At 39.1% G+C, this 5574-nt stretch overlaps 1 pseudogene; it reads right to left on the bottom strand.

Moving 5' to 3' along the window:
* Positions 1–2552: 2552 nt before the first annotated feature.
* Positions 2553–3074, bottom strand: LOC122733879 (annotated as a pseudogene).
* Positions 3075–5574: the final 2500 nt, after the last annotated feature.

Genomic DNA, 5574 nt, shown 5'->3' with positions numbered 1-5574 from the left:
CTTGGAGCATTTTATTATATGGCTGTTGATTGTTGGGATTTCTTCCTTTGAAGCCTACCTCTTTTACCATTTATCTATTGGTGAATCAATTCCATACACACACATACTTATACTTATATATGTATGATAAAGCCTTTAATAGAGAAATTCACTGCAAATTCCCCCAATTAACCTGTTTCCCTTCTTATTTAAAATGCATTATGCAAAAGCTTTTTCCAATTTTATGCAATCAAAATCATTCATTTTATTTGCTGTGATTGTTGATATAACTTGTTTGCTCACGACCTCTTCCCTTATCTGTAGATGTGAAAGCTAATTTTTCTTCTTGTTCTTCCAATTTCTCCATAGCCTATAATGTGTATTCTTAGCCATAGGGGATTATTCTTTTTTTTTTTAATGCTACACAATGTGAACAGTGTTGCCACATGGGCAGGCCTATATTTGAATGGGACAAGATGCTCATAATAATACTAATTATTATTTTTTTGGTGAGGCAATTGGGGTTAAGTGACTTGCCCAGGGTCACACAGCTAGTAAGTGTTAAGTGTCTGAGGCCAGATTTGAACTCAGGTTCTCCTGACTCCAGGGCCAGTGCTCTATCCACTGCACCACCTAGCTGCCCCACTCATAATTATTGATAGCAAAATTAAAAAAAAAAAAAGATACTCCCCATTCTGTGCCAGGATTAAAAATCCCAAGGTTTCTGTAATGACAGAGGAATACACCTCTACCTCAGAATCGCTAGGGGGCTCCACACTGTAAATTCATCCCATGATGCTATACACATTGTAGCATCAGATTTGTACCCAGTGGACAGGGTACAAATTAGATGAAATTAGATGAAGCAAATACTTGTATTGTACCCTGTATCTTTTTGTTTTAAGAACAATGTAATCTGGGGCAGCTAGGTGGCACAGTAGATAAAGCACTGGCCCTGGATTCAGAAGGACCTAAATTCAAATCTGGCTTTAGACTCTTTACACTTACTAGCTATGTGATCCTGGGCAAGTTACTTAACCCTCATGGCTGCACTCCCCCCTCAAAAAAGAATGATGTAATCCCCAAGAATCCCCTCAACCTCTTGGATAGCCTCAGTTGAAAAGAATGGTAAAAGATAGTTTTACCTCCGTCAAAGAACCAGCCTGCCTGATGGATTATTTTGTGGGTATATTTTATATTATGCTACACTACCAAAGTTGTGCATTGTTTTGATTAGTTTTTTAGATGGTTTCTTAAGTAAACCATCGTATCATCCATATAAAGTGATAGTTTGGTTTCTTTTTTGCCAATTCTTATTTCTTCAAAATATTTTTGTCTTAATTCTATGCCTTGGATTTGTATATATCGAATATATATCATATATCATATATAATGTATAATGTATATAACCTAGCGAATACCAGTAGTAATAATTGACATCCTTGTTTGACTCCTTATCATATGGAAAAGTCTTCTAACTAATCACCTTTAAAGATATTGCTTGCCCTTAATTTTTTTTTTTAAGTGAGGCAATGGGGGTTAAATGACCTGCCCAGGGTCACACAGCTAGTAAGTGTTAAGTGTCTGAGGTCGGATTTGAACTCAGATACTCCTGACTCCAGGGCTGGTGCTCTATCCACTGTACCACCTAGCTGCCCTGCCCTTAATTTATCTAAAGATAAATACTTCTTATCATTTTAAGGAACTCTCCAATTATTTCTATGCTTTTTTGTTTTTTTAATCAAAAATTGGTATTTTATCAAAACCTTTTTCTGCATCTATTGAAATAATCATATGTTTTTGTCAGTTTTGCTAGTAATATGGTAAATTATGTTAATAGTTTTCTTAATATGGAACTGAACCTTCATTCCTTGTTTAAATACAGCCTGATCCTAGTATATTACTGTAGTCTGCCTGCTAATATTTCAATTAAAGTTTTCTTATCAATAATCATTATTGAAATTGACAACCTGGGGGCAACTAGATGGCTCAGTGGATAGAGCACCGGCCTTGGAGTCAGGTGTACCTGAGTTCAAATCTGGCCTCAGACACTTAACACTTAGTAGCTGTGTGACCCTGGGCAAGTCACTTAACCCCAATTGCCTCACAAAAAAAAAAAAAAGAAAAGAAATTGACAACCTGTGTTTAGTTACCAAGATTATATTTTGTTATATAAGGGATTTCATAGGATCCCAGTTTTAGCTCCCTTTTCAAATACCTTATGTAGTATTAGAATTAATTGTTGTTTAAAGGTTTGGGATAATTAACTTTTTTTTAAATAAAAATTTTTTAACATTCATTTTTTTTATTTTGAGTTCCAAATACTGTCCCTCCCTCTATCTCCTCTACATTGTATTTTTTTTTTTGCAGGGCAATGGGGGTTAAGTGACTTGCCCAGGGTCACACAGCTAGTAAGTGTCAAGTGTCTGAGGCCAGATTTGAACTCAGGTATTCCTGAATCCAGGGCCGGTGCTTTATCCACTGTGCCACCTAGCCACCCCCCCATCTCCTCTACATTAAGAAGGCAAGGGATGTGATATCCTGATTTAGATATCTAAGTATCAGAGAAAAGCCTAGATGTTTCTCTCCCTATTGGTGATCACACCAATTTGACCCAATTTGGCTCCACTAGTCACCATACACATATTACCAGTTTCAGTCTTAATGAAATTTGTGATCCAGATAAATATGAATTTTATCATTTCATTTAATGAATGAATCTCAATAGTGGATGGTGTAGGCATCATGGGTTACCAGATGGGGAATGGCTTTGGTGACCAAAAAATCTTTTTCACTTTACACAATTTGTACTTTGTCTCCTCAGCTATGATACAATGAACAGTTTAGTAGCCCTTGGTGTCATGGAGCAGATGGTGCTCATGATATCTTTGAAGACAGCAGGGTAAGTCATGTCTATGTGGATGTTGCCATCCATCTTGATAAACCACTGCTTGCAGATCTTCTTAACCTCATACCCATCAAGGTATACTTGACTCAGTTGCAGAAAAAGATGAAGAGTTGGGGGGGGCACTCCTTCAGCTTGTTAGGAAACTGAATGGTCTTGGATAAAACATGCCCATTTGCTTGTCTAGCATCTAGTGCTTGAAGTTGACCACATGCTTAGGTGCTTCTTGAGCTTCTGCAATGAGCAGAAGAAAGGGTTTGTCATTATTTCTTTTTTTAAAAGTATTTTATTATTTTACATGTAGAGATAGTTTTCAACATTTGTTTTTCTCAACAAACATTTATTTTATTTTCCATTTACATGTAAGGGTAGTTTTCAACATTCATTTTCATAAGATTTAGAGTTCCAAATTTTTCTCCCTCCCTCCCTTTCCTCCCCCCTCTCCCTTCCTTTCCTCCCCCCTCCACAAGATCGCATTCAGGTTATATGTGTACAATCCACAAGTGTTCTTTTTATCAGTTCTTTCTATAGGGGTGCAAAGTAAGCCTCATTAGTTCCTTGGTATTGTCCTGGATCACTGTACTGCTGAGAGTAGCTAAGTCATTCACAATTACTCATTGAACAATGCTGCTGTCACTACGCACAATATCCTCTCAGCTCTACTCACTTCACCATACATCGATGTTCATTAGTCTTTCAAGGTTTTTCGGGGATCATCCTGTTTGTCATTTCCTGTAGCACAAGTCCATTCCACTACAATCATATAACACAGCTTTTTCCATCATTCCTCAATTGATGGACATTCCCTTGATTCTCAATTCTTAGCCTCCACCAAGAGTTGCTATAAATATTTTTTATACAATTTTTCCCCTTTTCTCTTTTTCATGATTACTATTGTTAACCATGTCCCTTCTATCCTATTCCCTTCCCCATGATATTTATTCTATTATCCATCTTCTTTCATCCTATCACTCTTCAAAAGGGATTTGCTTCTGTCTGTCCCCTCCCCCACTCTGCCCTTTCTTCTTTTGACCCTCTCTCTTTATCCCCTTCCCCTCCTTTTTTCCTGCAGGGTTATAGAGATTACTCTACCCAATTGAGTGTGTACATTAGTCCCTCCTTGAGCCAATTCTAATGAGATTGAGGTCTTTGAGCCAATTTTAATGAGTGTTTACTGCCCAGATTAAATAGATTACTCCACCCAGTTGGGTGTGTCTATTAGTCCCTCCTTGAGGGGATTCTTTCAATTTCTATTTTAGCTGCTTCTTCTAGAATTTCAGGGCAATTTTCCCTGAGAATATCTTGGAAGATGGTGTCTAAGCTCTTTCCTTGATCGTGGTTTTCAGGTAGACCAATAATTTTCAAATGATCTCTAACTGGACCTATTTTCCAGGTCAGCAGTTTTTCCCAGAAGATATTTCACATTGCCCTTTATTTTTTTATTCATTTGGATTTGCTTTATTGTGTCTTGGTTTCTCATAAAGTCACTGGTTTCCATTTGTTCAATCCTAATTCTTAGGCAATTACTTTCATCAGAGAGCTTTTGTGCCTCCTTTTCTATTTGACTTTTCAAGCTGTTGACTTTTTTCTCATGTCTTTCCTGCATCGCCCTCATTTCTCTTTCATTTTTTCCTCTGCCTCTCTAACTTTGTCTTCAAAGTCTTTTTTGAGCACCTCTATGGCCTGAGACCAATTCGTATTTTTCTTGGAAGCTTTAGATACAGGGGCCCTGATGTTGACATCTTCCTCTGAGGGTGCCCCTTGGTCTTCCTTGTCTGTGAAGACACTTTCTATGGTCCTCACCTTTCTCTGTCGGCTCATCTTGCCTTTCTTTTACTAGACTTTTAGCTCCTTAAAGTGGGGCACTGTTTCCAGGCTGCAGTATCCCAAGCTTAAGAAGTCCCAGGTGGTATGATTTAAGGAGAATCAGGTTCTTCCCTCTCCCGGCCTGTTCCCTGGTCCTTAGATGATCCTAGACCAACTTGCCAATCAACCAGCTTTGTGTGTTGTGGTTGCTAGCTCCGACGAGCCTGTGCCCCTCCCCGACCTGGGCCACTTCTACTCAAGCCTACGTCCTGGTTCTCAGTAGGGGTGTAAAATCCAAGTTCTGCCTTAACACCAGCATAGACCCGTGTAGTCTCTCCCCTGCCCAGGGCTCAGTCCTCTCACCAGACTGTGAGCTGAGTTCCAGACAACACTGGTGCTTCAGCTGATTCAGAGGCTCTGGGGGTCTCCTTCTCTGGTGAGGACTTCCTGAGACTGGATCTGTGTCAGGGTGACTGTGGGGTTGGACCTGACTCCTGTATCAGCACAGCAGCTCCCTCCTTCTGACCTTCCAAGCCGTTCTTGGTTAGAAGATGATTTCAGCACATTCTTCTGTGAGTTTTGCTGCTCCGGGCATTTTCCTATGACCTTATTTGGATGTTTTTTGGAGCGATCGTGTCATGAGTTCAGGAGCTCACTGCCTTTCCTCCGCCATCTTCCAACATTTGTTTTTATAAGATTTCTAGTTCTAAATTTTTGTCCCTCCTTCCCCTCCCTCCCCCCCTCCCCAAGACAGCAAGCAATCTGATATAGGTTATATATGTACAATCTCATTAAACATATTTCTGCGTTAGTCATGCTGTGAAAGAAGAATCAGAACAAAAGGGAAAAACCTCAAAAAAGAAAAACAAAAAGTAGAAATAGTA

This window comes from Dromiciops gliroides, chromosome X, assembly GCF_019393635.1.
Source record: "Dromiciops gliroides isolate mDroGli1 chromosome X, mDroGli1.pri, whole genome shotgun sequence".
Classification (NCBI taxonomy): Eukaryota; Metazoa; Chordata; class Mammalia; order Microbiotheria; family Microbiotheriidae; genus Dromiciops; species Dromiciops gliroides.
Note: the sequence above shows the minus strand (reverse complement) of the source record. Positions and strands in the feature narration are given on the sequence as shown.